Source organism: Xyrauchen texanus, chromosome 6, assembly GCF_025860055.1.
Source record: "Xyrauchen texanus isolate HMW12.3.18 chromosome 6, RBS_HiC_50CHRs, whole genome shotgun sequence".
Classification (NCBI taxonomy): domain Eukaryota; kingdom Metazoa; phylum Chordata; class Actinopteri; order Cypriniformes; family Catostomidae; genus Xyrauchen; species Xyrauchen texanus.
In genome coordinates this window covers 3,219,130-3,238,944 of record NC_068281.1, presented here as the reverse complement: position 1 = coordinate 3,238,944, position 19,815 = coordinate 3,219,130, and the positions used below count along the sequence as shown (strand labels likewise).

The following is a 19,815-nucleotide window of genomic DNA, read 5'->3' as shown; positions in this document are numbered from 1 at the left end:
ATATATTTTTTTAAATAATAAACAATTCTAATAATAACAATTATATCTTTATTAATTATAATATTGTTGATATTATTTTACAATATAATTCTTATTTTTAATATAATCAATTTAACAATATATATATAGTATATATATATATATATATATATATATATATATATGATCTTATGTCAGTCTAAATATTATAATTTTTTCTTAATATTAATATTATATTAATGTTATCATATTATTAATAATAATAATTAAATAATAAAAACAGAGACAGAAACAGAGATAGGGGCTGTTCACATCAAACATTTTCAAATATTTGTAGTTAACGAAATAATAATAATAATAATAATATTGTTGATATAATTTTATAATATAATTTTTATTTTAAAATAATAAAACAATTATATTAATATTAAGTTATATCTATATTAATAATAATATCGTTGATATTATTTTATAATATATAAATAATTTTTTATATAATCAAAATAACATAATATTCATATATATATATATATATATATATATATATATATATATATATATATATATGTGTGTGTGTGTATATACTCTCTATATATGCTCATATTAGTCTAAATATTATTATTTTTTATTCATATTAATATTATATTAATTTGATCATATTATGAATAATAATAACCATTTAATAATAAAATAACATCAACAAACAGATGAGATAGGGGCTGTTCACATCAAACATTTGCGTTCAATTGTCCAACTGTGCATAAACAATAGTTTTTCTATTGTATGTAAACATGCCCTGGATGGACGTCTTTGACCATTGTGCCACATCTGGCTTTTTTAACATCTTGCACAGGAGCAGCACATATTTACACAGGTTTTTACAACAGTCAAAAAAACATTCATGGTTACTGGCATGTGGAGTAAAGACCTGAGTTTGAATCCGCCTTTTGTCCCACTCTTCTGCCCATCCTGTTTCCTGTCTCCACTCGTAATATTTTCTGTACTACTACTTAAAATTATAAATAAAGAACATTTGCATAAAGGCTAATTTCCTTACAGTGATTTGGTCACGGTAATACTTGCAGAGACACTAATATTGCACTTTGTGTCAAATGTATAATTATTTAGGAATATTGGATTGCAAATAGCAGCGTTGTGTGGCAGGTGCTAATTACACCTGTGTGCGAACAGTCAATCTGTCGTTCATCATGTTCATCAAAGAACCCTCTTGTCATCATTTTATACTGTATAAGGTTCTTGATATGGCTACATGGTTTCATTGGCTATATTGCACAAGTTCTTTACATTATATGATAGGTTCTTCAAACAATATCATTCCTTAAAGATGCTAGATGTTAGCCGTCTTATGAACTTCTACCAGACCAAGCCACTAAATTAGACTTCCCCACGTTCCAACGAGAAGTCAGCTCAGTCTCTAGAGACACAGTTCAGAAGTCCAATAACACGGGTTCAGACTATACAAGTCACTCAAACAGCACATTCATTCTGGAAACAAAACAACGAGGACCTGAGCACTATGCTGATGTAAAGACTTGAACTGAATTTTGTTCTCATCAGTTATTGTTCCTGTCATTGCTCTGTTCTTTTGTCAGTGCATGACCTTTGCTCAGTACTACATCAACAGAAAAAATTAAATCATCAAATATTAAAGGTGTGTTTACGATAATGGGCAGACAATTCTCTCTTTGATGCCACATTACTAATTCATGCGGTTAAAACTACTTTCCACCGATTAATGGAGATGCTCCACGGTGCGGCAATTGCTTTTTGAGGAAAAACTAAAGGACTTAGGCTGTCAAGAGATACATTACCATCTTATAGAGTGGATCTTATCTACCTATAGGCAGCAGCCTACTTACAGAGAGAGAAAGGGTGGGTGTGTCCGCAAAGTATATATATATGTGTGAATTTCTAAGTGTTATTCATACTGTACATAAATCAGGGGAAACTGTGAATATGGGTCAATTGGGGGCAACCACAGAGCCAATAAAAACCCTTAAACACAGACCGTGTACCTGCATATAAATGTATTTCATGATGGCAAAATTAACATTAAGTGCTTGCAGTACAGCTGCCAGATATTGGAAAATTGATTTTTCAAGCAGCAAAGCACAAGAGACATATATTTTTTAAATGTTCCTTCTAATATAATTGATCCTGATCTCACTAATTAAACCTGACATTAATTTAATAGACAATACTAAAATTTTAGACACTACAAACATTTTAAACTTATTTAATGTACTTATTTTTTACAATATTAAAATAATGAACATTATTAAATATTAATACGTTATATGCATCATACCGTATCGTGAGGATATGCATCATACTGTATCGTGAGGATATGCATCATATCGTATCGTGAGGATATGCATCATACCATATCGTGAGGATATGCATCATATCGTATCGTGAGGATATGCATCATATCGTATCGTGAGGATATGCATCATACCGTATAGTGAGGATATGCATCATACTGTATCGTGAGGATATGCATCATATCGTATCGTGAGGATATGCATCATATCGTATCGTGAGAATATACATAATATTGTATATCTTGAGGATATGCATCATATCGTGAGGATATGCATCATATCGTATCGTGAGGATATGCATCATATCGTATCGTGAGGATATGCATCATATCGTATCATGAGGATATGCATCGTATCGTGAGGATATACATCATATCGTATCGTGAGGATATGCATCATATCGTATCGTGAGGATATGCATCATATCGTAGAGTGAGGATATGCATCATACCGTATAGTGAGGATATGCATCATACTGTATCGTGAGGATATGCATCATATTGTATCGTGAGAATATACATAATATTGTATATCTTGAGGATATGCATCATATCGTATTGTGAGGATATGCTTCATATCGTAATGTGAGGATATGCATCATATCGTATCGTGAGGATATGCATCATATCGTATCGTGAGGATATGCATCGTATCGTGAGGATATGCATCATACCGTATCGTGAGGATATGCATCATATCGTATCGTGAGAATATACATAATATTATATATTGTGAGGATATACTGCATATCCTCAAGTGAGGATATGCATCATATCCTCAAGTGAGGATATGCATCATATCGTATCGTGAGGATATGCATCATACCGTATCGTGAGGATATGCATCATATCGTATCATGAGGATATGCATCATACCGTATCGTGAGGATATGCATCACACTTAATCGTGAGGATATACATCATATCGTATCGTGAGGATATGCATCATATCGTATCATGAGGATATGCATCATACGTATCGTGAGGATATGCATCAGACTGAATCGTGAGGATATACATCATATCGTATCGTGAGGATATGCATCATATCGTATCATGAGGATATGCATCATACGTATCGTGAGGATATGCATCATATCGTATCGTGAGGATATGTATCATATCGTATCGCGAGGATATGCATCATATCGTATCGTGAGGATATGCATCATATCGTATCGCGAGGATATGCATCATAACGTAGCGTGAGGCCATGCATCATATTGTAGCGTGAGGCTATGCATCATATCGTAGCGTGAGGCTATGCATCATACCGTATCGTGAGGATATACATCATATCGTATCGTGAGGATATGCATCATATCGTATCGTGAGGATATGCATCATAACGTATCGTGAGGATATGCATCATATCGTATCGTGAGGATATGCATCATATCATATCGCGAGGATATGCATCATACCGTGTAGTGAGGATATGCATCATACTGTATCGTGAGGATATGCATCATATCGTATCGTGAGGATATGCATCATATCGTATCGTGAGAATATACATAATATTGTATATCTTGAGGATATGCATCATATCATATCGTGAGGATATGCATCGTATCGTGAGGATATACATCATATCGTATCGTGAGGATATGCATCATATCGTATCATGAGGATATGCATCGTATCGTGAGGATATACATCATATCGTATCGTGAGGATATGCATCATATCGTATCGCGAGGATATGCATCATACTGTATCGTGAGGATATGCATCATATCGTATCGTGAGGATATGCATCATATCGTATCGTGAGAATATACATAATATTGTATATCTTGAGGATATGCATCATATCATATCTTGAGGATATGCATCATATCGTATCGTGAGGATATACATCATATCGTATCGTGAGGATATGCATCATATCGTATCGTGAGGATATGCATCATATCGTATCGTGAGGATATGCATCATACCGTATCGTGAGGATATGCATCACACTGAATCGTGAGGATATACATCATATCATATCGTGAGGATATGCATCATATCGTATCGTGAGGATATACATCATATCGTATCGTGAGGATATGCATCATATCGTATCGTGAGGATATGCATCATATCGTATCGTGAGGATATGCATCATACCGTATCGTGAGGATATGCATCACACTGAATCGTGAGGATATACATCACACTGAATCGTGAGGATATACATCATATCGTATCGTGAGGATATGCATCATATCGTATCGTGAGGATATGCATCATATCGTATCATGAGGATATGCATCATATCGTATCGTGAGGATATGCATCACACTGAATCGTGAGGATATACATCACACTGAATCGTGAGGATATACATCATATCGTATCGCGAGGATAGGCATCATATCGTATCGTGAGGATATGCATCATATCATATCACGAGGATATGCATCATAACGTAGCGTGAGGCCATGCATCATATTGTCCCAGATAGCAAAAAATGTCCGCACGGCTTCTTTTTGCCGCCGTCCCCAAGCTGTCGGCTATAGGTGCGTCCCACTGGCGGGGATGAAGCGTTTGCCACCGAATTCGTCACTCCCATTTCTTGCGAGATGCCGCCGGCGGTCAGACGGCGGGCCGCCCGCTTCATTTTCTCTGACGGTTGCCTCGCGGCAATCGCCCGCGGCCGGCCGGCGGCAAGCCGCTTTGAAATAGCCTACAAGGACAGCTTAGACTCTCAAAATCGACCAGCCATGTTGGCTATTATTATTTTTTGCTCCAAAGCCATTAGGGTTTATAACGGAGGCTTGACTCTTGATTCCATGATAAGGTAAGGTTTAGGAAATGACATTTAAATTACTTTGAAACTCTGAAGTGATTATACAGTAATATATGTAAAATATATTGAATTATTTATGCACAGGTGAAAATTGTTTACATTTCTTTGATTGATGCACATTGAGACATGCAATAAACCAAAAATAATTCCTTTTTGTAAAACTTACTTGGCAATAAATATCTTTCTGATTCTGATTAGGTTTTAAAATAGATATTTAATACAGGGTATGAACAATTTAGCAGAATAAATTGATGAAGTTAGACTTTTCACCAATGCCTGACTATCAGTGAACAGTGAAAGACATCTGCAACATGGCCAAAATATCGGGTATACTTTAATTATTTTTTATTAATTTGCAACCATGGTGATATCTATCATAAACATGAAAATCCCTGTTTTGACGTGAAGGATAAACTCAATGAAAAAGCGAAATTATCCTCTGGTTTCACAGTTGCTAGAAATTTCGTTTATGTCTACATTTTTTCCAACCTCGATTTTTTTTGTTATTTTACCGTTTACAGGTTTTGCAATTATGACCTGTACAAATGTTTAAGAAAGTGTTAAAGTCCCTGTAAAGGCAATAAAAAAAATCTAAACGCATTATAAATGTTAAAAATGTATTGCTAAAACACATTACAAAGACTGAACTGTGAAGTTCCGCTGTCGCCATATCTGTTTCCGGTTTACTTGCGCGTCGCCCAAAATGTCTTTTTACTCGATGTCTCCAGAATCTTCCGAAAATACGCGTCAGTGATGTTCATCGCATTGTTGATGCCTGGTCCCCTGCTCCGACAAGCAAGAGGGACAAGGGCTTTAAACTCTACATATCGAGTTATCTGCACAACTACAAGGGTAAGTATTTTAATCTAATGTGGTGTGCCGGCAGATAGCGGCTAAGCTAGTTCGCCACGTGTTCATTTTTAATGTAACGTTAGTATAGAATATTGTTTTTTCTTAGTTTTAAAGCAGACTGTTTGTTAATTTTTGTGATAATTGTGATATCAATTATATTAACTTGGTCTCCTCTCAGTTTCTAATAAAGATCAGGGCACAGGTGAAGTCACTGTCAGGGCATTGTGCTACAGGTCCATGAGAAAATCAGAATCAGAATCAGCTTTATTGCCAAGTATGCTTACACATACAAGGAATTTGTCTAGGTGACAGGAGCTACCAGTCAACAACAATACAAACAATACCAAAAAACAGCAGCAAGACATAGGTAATTAAAAACAAAAAAGAACACAAAATAAATAATTATACATATACGTACATACTCACCTTCATACATACCCACATACACACACGTAGTGCAAATCTAATACAATCTGTTATATAAAGAACAAAAAACAGTATATTATGTACAGAGCAATGTAAGTAAAAGCAGATAAACCTCACAGTTTGAGAGTATGGTGAAGCTAGAATTAATAAGACCGCAGTTATAGGCTTGTTACTTTAATAGCCCGATGTTCCTGGGGACTCGGCTAAGGTTATTCATGTTTAATGTAACTCAAATGAAAACAGTTATTGTAGGCAGGTAAGTTTCCCTAGCTGGTCCCCTCTGTGTAAAATGCGTTCTTATTCAAGTTTTCAACTCAGTCATTCGTTTAAGATGCAATCTTGTGTTATAAGTATTAGGCTATCATGATTATACAGTGAGCAAGCTATATAAATAAGTATTTAATATAATAAAAGTGTAGAGCAACAACCGAGGGTGTAAGGTAAAGGCTGAATATTGTAGATTTATTACAATATGTTGCATGTTTGAATTAAAATACCTGTGGATATGCAGGAGCACACACTCTACAAAGGCCTGACTGGAGATTTGCCTGATCTATCCGTCCTTCAGGTGAGTAGGGATATAACAATAGCACATTTCACTGTACAGTATGATATATCAACCAAAATCTGTATACCAATATTTCATTTTCTTTTTCCTCCCCTTTTACAAACAAATATTCTGCTTCAAAGAAAAAAAATGAAATTGATGTTATCATAAGGGTTCTTCATTATGAACAAATGGGCGTGACGAATTCGGCGGCAAACGCTTCATCCCTGCCAGTGAGACGCACCTATAGCCGACAGCTTGGGGACGGCGGCAAAACGAAGCCATGCGGACATTTTTTACTATCTGGGTTTGTATGCCATGCATAACATACTGTGGATAGAAATTACAGGGAAAGTTACTGGTATGATAATTGTGGTTATATTATATTACTATTATATTTAGTGTATTGCTAATCAATATATTGTTACTTCCCAGATGACAGCGGCTCACTTCAAGAGCAGGTGAAGCAAGTTGGGACAATGTTGAAGACATTTGCTCGCACTGGGCAATCAGGTACAACCTGCAAACAACACCTGTGGTTGTTGGTTTAATTCCCACTGGGGCCACCTGTACATGTAGTAGACCTAGATATAAATGTCATAGTTTAGTAGTTGAAGGACCAGGACTGACTACTTTATTCTTTTATTCTGGGAACCCCTGTAGGTGCAGATCAAACCCTAATGCTGCAACGTCTTGGGAGTTTGGCGATGTTGTGCGTAGCATGGACAACAAAATGCTATGCTGCAACGTTTCAGTGCCAATGTGTCTGTTGGAGAGTTATCCCTGACAGGGATCTGTTACTCCCCCCTAGACACCCAGGAAGATTTGGCGTTGCTTGACAACAGTTTGAGGCAGGATAAAGAGCTCCAGCAACGATTTGTAAGTGTGCCGATTTCGTTTATAACGGTATAGGGTAATCTAAAAAGTTAAATTAAGATTGTACACTGCATATTCTATAGTCTGAATCCACAGCCTGTCACATTTTAAATTTATGAGAAGCTTCAGAGAAATGTAATTTGTAACATGTTTTTTTTTGTATTTTCAGCTTCGGTTTTTGGCAATCAAATGTGGGAGGGACCTAAAGACAACCGTGTGGCGAATGCTTCAGAGTATCTTCTCTAATCACCTTTCCATCAATACAACCTGGACTGGTGTAGGGGATAAAGCATGTTTTAGAGACATGTTCCTGAAGACCATTGTTCAAAGTAAGTTGGATATTTTTTTATATTTAAGTAGATGTGTATGACCTTATGCCATTCAAATGGAATGACAGATCTTTATTTTCTACAGGAGCCATCCGGAAGAACCCGGCAACACAGGATGCCACTGATGAGGCGATCCAGGTTAACGTTACCTGAAAGGAGCATCTGAACATGAAGGTGGAAAAAGGCGCCACACAGCTGAGAGGGACCCACAGCCGACCCCTTAAACCTAGGCTGACTACTGACACCCCAGCATCACTGACAACTGGAACCCTTTCTTTATCCTGCAGTCAGTAACATCAAGACCCCTAAAAAAGCCTGCTAAAAGTGTCAGACTACACTCACCCAATCCACACAGTTCACTGTGGAAATTGCTCTTTTTTTTTTTCTCTCATGACCCTGCTTTGAGGGCAGCTCCTTGGATGAATATGGGATGGTTTGTCCTTTTATACAGGCGCACGAGGAATCACTGAAGATATGCTAATTTGCACTGCCTCATTCTGGAGGTCGGGGAAAACCGGTGATTCGTAGCCCACTACGCCACACAGTCCCCAACCTCTCCAGACATTCTGATTGGCTGTGTTCTCTACAGCCAGATTTTCTGCTGTTAATTATATTTATTCCCACTTGTTGTCATGTGTAAGTTGAATGTCAAAATGTATATTATACCTGTTATCCTGCACATTCCTTGATACCAAAGATCTCAATTATTTCATATACAATTTGCTGCTTATTTCATTGTTACAGTGCTTAACTATTCTATTTTTAAATATAGCTTGTAAATCCTAGATTATACATCTAATACTTGATATTTGCACATTATCTGGTATCAAATATTCTACTTACCGTGACTTTAGTATTGGCTTATTTCATTCCGTCAGTGCTTAACGATTCTCTTATAGTTTGTAAATCCTATTTCATACCTCTGATACTTGATATTGCACATTAACTAGTACCAAAAATTATACTTTCATTCCATCACAGTGCTTAACTGTTATTCTATTGTTACATATAGCTTGTAAATCCTTGTGCCACAGGTCAGCATTGCAGTTATAATGGTATATTCTACTCCAGAGCTTTACTCTAAATTATTACCACTTAACCTATTGTTAGAAATGATTTGTAAATATGATGTTATACCTCAATTTATTTGGTATCCTGCACTTTCTTTGGTACCAAATATCCTCATTGCTTGTGTTTACTGGTAATTCTTTTCATCCCAGAGCTGACCTCTTTATATTATTAACAATTATTGTAAGTGTTACAATAGTGTTTTTAAAAAAAAAAGAAATTGGAAACCTGCATGTTCTTTTTGTGTGTGTGTGTATATATAATGTTTGTATTTTTCTGTTATTTATATTTCAGTGATCTGACATCTTGTTTCAATGACAGTTACTGTACTTTGAAAGTGGAATTAAAAGCGTCAAATGGAAATTTGTCTGGTTTGATCAATCATTATTCTTGATAAACTGCATGCTATAAATATATATATATATATATACATATATATATATAGCGTACACAGAATCAGCTGCGAACAAAAGCGTTGCCTCGGCGTCGCCGAGCGGCGGCTGGCCAGCGGGCCGTCCGCGTATCGAAGGCGGTAGGAAGGCGGCTGCCGCTTTTAAAAAGCGGCTGCCGCCAGTGGACCGCCGTCAAACGTGTTTGCGATATCGCCATTCTGCCGCTTCTACTGCCGCCGGCGCACCGCCAGCGGACCGCCGACTTATTGCTATCTGGGGTAGCGTGAGGCTATGCATCATATCGTATCGTGAGGATATGCATCATATCGTATCGTGAGGATATGCATCATATCGTATCGTGAGGATATGCATCATATCGTATCGTTAGTAACAGTAGCTATTAAATAGCCTATAGTGCACAGATATGTTGTGGAAGATTTACTTTATATAGTATTTTAAAGCTTTAAAAAAAGGATTCTTCACAAATCAGTGTCAGTAAACATTCTGTTCCTATTGTGACAACTTACCCCATTACACTCTCGGAAAAAAAAGGTACTGCACTGTACATTTTAAGATCCAACAGCTGTCACTGTGTCACCTTGTTTTGGGTACATATTTGTACTCTTAAGGAGAAACAAAATTACTGTGGAGATACATTTTTGTTCAGAGGGGAACAAAACATATTTTTGTACTTTAGAAGGTACACAGTAGGTACTTAGGCTACAATTATACACCCAAAACAGGTATAGGAATTCTGAAATTGACTTTCAGAAATAAACCAACCCTGAGAAATAACAATTCTCTGGAGGAAAAGGTGTGACAACTAACCCCGGTCTCCCTGGCAAAGAAGTAGATCTGGGTCAACTTTTTGTATGTACTTTATTATTATATTATAAATGATTATGTATAGTAGTATATTATTTTAACACTCTAAAGCACGATTTCTACCCAAATGTAAACTATTAATAAAATCTGATTGTCTGTTATCTGAGTTTACTTAAATATTATTTGTAAATACATTTTTGGAATTGCATGTATATTACAACAAGGTCTCCTACTGTACATTGAGATGCTGATTATGGTTCTGTTACTGTGCTATGTCCTCACCTTTATGAACTTCTGTCTTCTTTTGATAATATGACACATCATTTGATCCAACTGACTTGTTCTACTTCATATTAAACATTTCACAAATCAGTTGTTACATAACTTGCACCTGCTGCACAATGGAGACGCTTCCCAAATACTAACGCAGCACATTCTTTAGATTTACTAGTTTGGTAAAGGTGAAATGTATTTACCTGCCGCCAGACACACTGGCAGTGACACTCTGAAGATCAATCCACACACAATCTCCGAAGCCATTGCTCCACTTGAGCTCTCAAATTTAAAGGACACACCACGGCATCATTCGAGCTCCCTTAAAGTTCACCGCACACGCGTACCGTTATCCCGGACACTACATGCGTCCCAGTGGAAATTACGTTTAAAGTTCCATTTCACCCTCTGTCCGCGGGCAACAATGCGTAAAAGTGCTTTATGTCTATCTTTAGCGGGTGAAAGTGTATAATCTAACTCACAGTGTCTTGTTTAATGCGCAAAGTCTTTCTCCTGCGCGCCCGGAGCGCAAAGCGGCAAACGAGCTCACCGTCGGCGCCAGCGCGCACTGGATGCGTCCGAGACACCGCGTGTATCCAAAGGAAATAAAAGCTGAATTAAAGTCACACTAACAGTTTTGTATGAGCAACTAAGCTGGCCCAGCTTCACTTTTAAGCGCTCGTGTACAAGCTGGAATAGATGACTTCTCACAACCACAAACTCCACACAGCGCTGAAACCACATAGATTCCCGTACCCAATGAGAGACAGCGGGAGGAGGGTCCTGTGGCTCCTGAGGGACGCTCCATTTGACTGCTGTTTAACAAGGAACTCAACAACAACGGGGCCTCTAGAAAAGATGTTATCACATGAGCGATGCACTATTTTTAGCTGGCTGTCCATTTATTCAATTGACATCCTATCTTTTATTATGGAATATTCTTCTTCCTCTTTTTTTTTTTAGGTAACTGTTAGGGCTATTTCGGGCAAGAATAAACAATGAGAGTGAAAGAGTTCCATCTGTCCCAAAGACCACTTTACTCTAAATGTGCTTAAAGTTGACCGTTTTTGGATTAACATGCATAAATTGTCCCTATTGAGGATCCCATATACTTAGGATTAGCACCTCTAAATCTGAGGCCATGGTTCTCAGCAGGAAACCGATGGAGTGTGTACTCCGGGTAGGGAAGGAGGTATTGCCCCAAGTGAAGGAGTTCAAGTACCTTGGGTCTTGTTCACGAGCGAGGGGACAATGGAGCGGGAGGTTGGCTGTAAAATCGGGGCAGCGGGGGCGGTATTGCACTCGCTCTATTGCAACGTTGTCACGAAAAGAGAGCTGAGCCGGAAGGCAAAGCCCTTGATCTACCGGTCAGTTTTTTTCCTACCCTCACCTATGGTCATGAAGGCTGGGTCATGACCGAAAGAACTAGGTCGTGAGTACAAGCGGCCGAAATGGGCTTCCTCAGAAGGGTGGCGGGCTTCTCCCTTAGAGATAGGGTGAGGAGCTCAGTCATCCGTGAGGAGCTCGGAGTAGAGCCGCTGCTCCTTTGCATCGAAAGGAGCCAGTTGAGGTGGTTTGGGCATCTGGTAAGGATGCCACCTGGGCGCCTTCCTAGGGAGGTCTTTCAGGCTCGTCCAGCTGGGAGGAGGCCTCTGGGAAGACCCAGGATTAGGTGGAGAGATTACATCTCCAAACTGGCCTGGGAATGCCTCGGGGTCCCCAGTCAGAGCTGGTTAATGTGGTACAGGATAGGGAAGTTTGGGGCCCCCTGCTGGAGCAGCTGCCCTCGCGACCCGCCTTCGGATAAGCGGTTGAAGATGGATGGATGAATGGATAGAAATTGTCCCTATTACCTGACAGATAGGCCTATCACCGAAATATCTGGCCTTAGTGAGAAATCGCACTAATATCTATAATTGAAGAGGAGAAGAAAATTTTACGAGAATGGAAATGAAAACTCTGAAGGGTTTATTCAGAGATGGGGAAGATGGCAAAATGGTAGAACCAACTTCCATTCCTAAGCAGCGGAAATCGCTTACAGCAGGGGTAGAAACTTTTTGATGCCAAGGATGAGATCCCCAAATTTGAAGATCCCTTGTGTGAAAAAGTAGGAAACATGATATTTGATACTGATCATTTTTGAACATTTTTAAATTGGCTTTTTATATTTTCACTGTACTAAAGCCAAAATAAATGATTAAATATTATCTGGGCTATATTTACTGCCGTGCATATTTCTTACGGCTGGAATAATGTTAAGATTTATAAACCTGAAGAGAAACATTTTTAATTACATTTTTTAAAAAATACATAGAATATACATATATATATTTGTGTACTTTTCATATTAAATTGTTTTAGATCTTCAAACAAGATTGTGGTGTGGGGACGTGGTCATGTGTTAGTCTGCGGGAGAGAGAGAGAGAGAGAGAGAGAGAGAGAGAGAGAGAGAGAGTGGTGAACCAGGTGACACGCGTTACCGCTCTCTCTCTCTCTCTCCCGCAGACCGACACATGACCACGTCCCCACGCCACAGAGATATAACATAAAACTAAGGCAACCTGAGTAAACACAAAATACAGTTTTAAAATATATATTTTGTAGTTTTTTGTTTTTATTGAAGCAAAAAAGTTATCCAACACCTATATCAACCATGTGAAAAACTAACTGCCCCCTTAAACTTAATAGCTGGTTGTGCCACCTTTAGCGGCAACACCTGCAACAAAACACATCAGATAACTGGAGATCAGTCTTTCACAACGCTGTGGTGGATTTTTTTGGCCACTCTTCTTTGCAGAACTGCTTTAGTTCAGCCACACTGGAGGGTTTTCGAGCATGAACCACATGCCACAGCATCTCAATCGGGTTCAAGTCAGGACTTTGACTAGGCCACTCCAAAACTTTAATTTTGCTTCATTTGAGCCATTCAGGGGTGGACTTACTCCTATGCTTTGGATCATTGTCTTGATGCATAATCCAGTTGTGCTTGAGGTTCAACTCACGGACTGATGACCGGACGTTCTCCTTTAGGATTTTATGGTAGAGAGCAGAATTCATGTTTACCTCAATTATTGCAAGTCGCCCTGAAGCAGCAAATCTTCCTCACACATCACACTTCCACCTCCATGCTTGACCGTGGGTATGATGTTCTTTTTGTGGAATTATGTGCTTAATTTACACCAGATGTAATGGGACCCCTGTCTTCCAAACAGTTACTCTTTAGACTCATCAGTCCACAGATCATCAAGGTGTGTTTTGGCAAAATTCAGACAAGCCTTAATATTCTTCTGGGTTAGCAGTGGTTTCAACTCGCCAGTCTTCTATGGATGGCATTTTTATTCCAGTGTCTTTCTGATAGTGGAGTCATGAACAGTGACCTTTATTGATGTGAGAGGGGCCTGCAGTTCCTTGGATGTTGTCCTTGACTTTTTTGTGACTTCCTGGATGAGGAAGGAAATTGGTACTTTAATTCACCAAAGTGGCATTCAACTGATCACAAAGTACAGTCAGGACATTACTGATGTAAAACAGCACCATCACAATTTGAAAAAAATCATTTTTTATCAAATCTAGACAGCAGTCATCACTCCAACAACTTATCCTTGAGTAATCATGCTAAATTGTTAATTTGGTACTAGAACCTCACTTGCCATTATCTCAAACACAGTTGAAAGCTATTTGGTTCATTAAATGAAGCTTAACATTGTCTTTGTTTTTGAGTTTACATTTGTGTTTATGCATTTGGCAGATGCTTTTATCCAAAGTGGCTTACAGTGCACTTATTACAGGGACAATCCCCCCGGAGCAACCTGGAGTTAAGTGCCTTGCTCAAGGACACAATGGTGGTGACTGTGGGGATTGAACCAGCAACCTTCTGATTAACAGTTATGTGCTTTAGCCCAATACACCACCACTCCAGTTGCCACAGTATGCAATGGACTGGCATGTGTTAAGGTCAATTTTAGGTCACAAATGTCAAAAAAGAAACAGCTTCTCTAGAAACTCATCAGTCAATCATTGTTTTGAGGAATGAAGGTTATACAATGCATGAAGATTTCACACAAAGGTGTAACTACAGTCTTCAAAGACAAAGCACAACTGTCTCTAACAAGGACAGAAAGAGATGTGGATGACCAGATGTGCAACTAAACAAGAGGATAAGTACATCAGAGTCTCTAGTTTGAGAAATAGAGGCCTCACATGTCCTCCGCTGACAGCTTCATTGAATTCTACCCGCTCAACACCAGTTTCATGTACAACAGTAAAGAGAAGACTCAGGAGGACTTATGGGAAGAATTGCAAAGAACAAGCCACTTTTGAAACAGAAAAACAAAAAGAAAAGTTTCGAGTGGGCAAAGAAACACAGACATTGGACAACAGATAATTGGAAAAGTGTGTTATGGATCTTAACCCCATTGAGCTTTTGTGGGATCAGTTAGACTGTGAGGTGCGTGAGAAGTGTCCGACAAGACAGACACATCTATGGCAAGTGCTACAAGAAGTGTGGGGTGAAAGGTCACCTGAGTATCTGGACAAACTGACAGTAAGAATAACAAGGATCTGCAAAGATGTCATTGCTGCACATGCCACTTTGGTGAATAAAAATACCGTGGTGTTTGTGGTTCATTTTCTTCAAATTCGGGATCAGACTCTGGCTCAAACATGTATGGATGAATTCCTCCGGTTGTCATTGTTTTAACCATCCGAAGCTTTCAAAACAACCCAACATGCGCGTAATGGCGGGGGCATTTACACTTATTCCACTTGATTGTTACCCAATCACAGCAGTGGACGTTTACACGGAAGTCTTCAAGAACACATGCCCCAAAAAATGACCAATTATTCCTAAATTAAGACTACATTTAATGACATTATAAGTAGACATCAACGAAAATCCAATTTATGACACCTTTTAGAAGCTCTGAACATTTTGTAAAACTGTAATGGTAATTTTGCACATTAATAATGTCCTGACAATATGAAGTTCCTCAACGTAAGTTCGGGAGGAGCGCGCCCATCTAATCTTTCAATTAACAGCCAGAGTATATTAGCAGCTGCTTACCGCTCTTTACTATGTGTTCAGTGACCTAATCCTCGATCATGAGCGTTTATATCCTCAATACATCGCACAATTTGAGGAGACATTTGAATTGTCTGCATAAAATCCCTAAATATCAACAGTAACAGTGATGAACAGTGTAGACTAAAACATTTAGCTATACCTAGGAGCCTAAATATAATTACACTTATATTTTATCTAGGACTCAAGACAGGTTTGATAGGGCCTCATTTGTTAACATTTTATAATGGTTCTTAATGGACACTGTAAAACACAAGATATGCATGTGGAGCTTTGCCAGTCACAAATACTTAGTTTTAATATATATATATCTTTGACTATAGAAAATGTTGTTACAGTCGATACCAAACAGACATCATTTTATGATCAAGACATCAATTAAGATGCATTTTTGATGGACCCAGGCTATTGTTACATGGCAATCAAAGCCATGTTTGAAAAGTCATGTGATCAATCACGTTTATCTTTATGCATAATTGAAATGTAGGTGGATAATAAACACGATCTCCACTCATGTTGTGGGCTGGGTGCGGATGAGAAAAGAATGATGTTTTAGTTTAACTCATCCTCTCTCATGAATTATGGATAGATGGTGAATTATATCTGACACCTGTTCCTCATAGAGGCTCTGCCTTTCAAATTGTAAAAAACAACGGATATCAATCAACGGCTTGCTTTTTGAGCGGTATTGATGAGCTGTGAACCACTTAGGCGTGATTGCTGTTCCTTCGCTTTGCTGAAAAGAAGAAGCGTTTGTGTAAAACTGGTGTTGATACAGTGAAAGGAGATCTGGTCAGAACTCTCTAGAGACTTTCTCACATACATTCCTCGATGTTCCTTTAAGATACCCTGTAACCCTTTTGGGGTGATTGCTAATGCATGCATTAATGTTACTATTGCTCGTCCTTAGGGTTAGGGATTTTTCAAACCCCATATCAAACCCCCCTAACCCTAAGTATTACATTTCATCATTGATGTCTACTCTACGGAAATACGTGATAACTCAAATCATGTGGCTTGTTATGGAGAGGTGTGCTGTTACCCAAGGAGTCACAATTACAATTAAAATTTTTGCATGGCAGATGATGAAAAAAGATAAATCCTATAAACTTACATTGCTTATTAGAATAATTCTTAAAGTATGATTCAATACAAATTAAGCTCAATCGACAACATTTGTGGCATACTATTGATTATACAATATATATATATATATATATATATGACTCAAATATAAATATATATATAAAGCAAAATTTGGAGTTTTGACTAAGCAAAGGCCCTTACAATGGAAGTGAATGGGGCCAAATATAAAGGAAATATAAAGCTTTTGAATTGATAAATGTGCTTACATTAAGTCTGTCACAAATCGTGTATAATTTGAACTGTAAAGTTTAAATCGTAGTATTTGCAGCAAACTACTAAATTACCGGGATTATAGGGATCACAGTGGTATGTCGTCATGGCAACAAAGTTGTAAAATTGGATATAACTTTAGAAATGGTTAATAAATGATTTTATCACATTAAAATCATGTTAACAAGCATTTGACGTCTTATGGCTATACTTTTGAAACAGTGAGTATTTTTAAGTTTTCCGTTTGGCCCCATTCACTTCCATTGTACAGTAAGTACCTCATTATTACCTTGATTTTTGCTGTTTTTTTAAGAAAGTAATTTTTGTGGTAATCAACATTGGGCGCGGTCAAATTTCCTTCACACATCAAAATTCCTTGGACGAAATACAGACATCATCTCAATGGGAATCCAGTAGCAAAGAATTCCCCATTGCGGATTTCACTCGGAGTTCCAGTTCAACTTTGACAGGCCAATTTGCAGCATTTTGACCAATATTACCTTTGCAGTGACCTCTGTGTGGGCAGAGATTCACAACCACATTTAATTTTCACAATGAACAAAGATATCACATTACAGGCAAGGTAGACATGTGTTTTTTGCTGGTTTCACAGACACTCAACATCTGCCCATGCCTTGCATTACAGATTACACCGTGCAAAGGTAAATATGTGACCACACCTCATGCCGGAAATTATGTTGATTGACCTTGCCTTCTCTCAGTTTAATACCTTCTAAAATAATAATAAAAAAAAAATAAATAAAAAAAATATATATATATAGTATCTCACAAAAGTGAGTACACCCCTCACATTTTTGTAAATATTTGATTAGATTTTTTCATGTGACAACACTGAAGAAATGACACTTTGCTACAATGTAAAGTAGTGAGTGTACAGCTTGTATAACAGTGTAAATTTGCTGTCCCCTCAAAATAACTCAACACACAGCCATTAATGTCTAAACCGCTGGCAACAAAAGTGAGTACACCCCCAAGTGAAAATGTCCAAATTGGGCCCAATTAGCATTTTTCCCTCCCTGGTGTGTGTATATATATATATACATAAACACAACAACTAATAATATAATAATAAATGGGTTATTTCAATAACAATGTCAATAATCAATCATAATAAACTGAATGATTTCCAAACCCATCTGGCTTTCTTCCTTCCGTTGACCACAAAGTGATGCAGAAAGTCTCAGTCATCTTTCACTAAACTGAGACTTCTTTATTTTCTTATGTTACACATATGGGTTTGGTATGACATAAGGGTGAGAAAACAATGACATAATTTCTGTTTTGGTAGAGCTAAACCTTTAAGCCTTACAAACAATATTAGCAGAAAATGTTTAGACAATATGAATGTCTAACAAAGCTTAGTAGTGCCATCTAGTGGCTATAATGACTCACTACATATGATCCACCACAGATGACTTCAAAATTCTCCATTTAACTTAAAGGGATAGTTCACCCAAAAATGAAAATTCTCTCATCATTTACTCACCCTCATGCTGTCACAGATGTGCATGACGTTCTTTCTTCAGCAAAACACAAATTAAGATTTTTAGAAGAATATGTCAGCTCTGTAGGTCCATACAATGCAAGTGAATGGTGGTTAAAAAGGACATAAAGGAAAAATAATATATAAATAAATAATATGACTCCAGTGGTTTAATCCATGTATTCTGAAGTGATACGATAGGTTTTAGTGAGAAACAGATTTTTTTTTTACTAAAAAAAGGCACTTACAATGGAAGTCAATGGGGACCAATCCGTAAATGTTAACCTGTTAATACGCGCCCCCTTTTTGAGCACAAAGCATGAAAATGTCCTGAACTGAAATGGTTGTATTTACGGGACCCTTTGGAGTTTGGACACAGTTGTCATATCTTTTGAAAGAAGACACTTTGTGCTTTATTTCCCAAGTTTCAGAATTAATATATGTTTTAATTTTTTTTACGTTAGAGATGATGAAGTTTATAGTAATGGAAATATTTTGTGCTGAACATGTTTTTACAATCTAAAAAAACAATAATAAAAGTACCAAGACAATCCAGAAATACAATGTTCTCAAAGCCACGAGTCTAAAGAAGTTACATTTCAAATTTGAAGGTGGTAAATGGTCTGCACTTATATAGCACTGTTTTTTGAACCTTAGAGGTTACCAAAAGGCTTTACACTGTGTCCCAATCACCCATTCATTCATTCATACACCAATGACGGCAGAGCTGCCATGCAAGTCGCTAGCCTGCCATTGGGAGCAACTTGGGGTTCAGTGTCTTGCCCAAGGACACTTCAGTATGTGGAGTCGTGTGGGCCGGGAATCAATCCGCCAACCCTGCGATTAGCAGCCAACCCGCTCTACCACCCGAGCCACAGCCGCACGTGGATCATAAGATGATCTAACAAAAAATGAGGTTCCTGCAGCTTTTAAAATCACTGGAAGCGTACAGAGTAAAATTACGGCTCCGCCTCTCAAGACGACACAAAATCTGACTGCACTGCTTGGCTATTATGAATAAAACTATGCTGCATTTTTAAAAATAGACTTTGGAGATGGGCTCATTTTGTTTATGAGACTCTAATATTTAAGATCATATACAGTTTTACAACATGAATGCTGCTCAGATTGCAGTTTGATGAAGAACGATGACGAAGGGTAATT

The 19,815-nt window shown here is 37.8% G+C and overlaps 1 long non-coding RNA gene and 1 pseudogene across 1 annotated transcript; one reads left to right on the top strand and one right to left on the bottom strand.

Moving 5' to 3' along the window:
• Positions 1–11,005, bottom strand: part of LOC127644513 (piezo-type mechanosensitive ion channel component 2-like) — a 125,002-nt pseudogene extending 113,997 nt beyond the window's left edge.
• On the top strand, positions 6,510–7,735 carry LOC127644542 (uncharacterized). The gene is made up of 3 exons (XR_007970671.1): positions 6,510–6,969; positions 7,384–7,461; positions 7,612–7,735. It is a non-coding gene; the product is annotated as an uncharacterized LOC127644542 (long non-coding RNA).
• Positions 11,006–19,815: the final 8,810 nt, after the last annotated feature.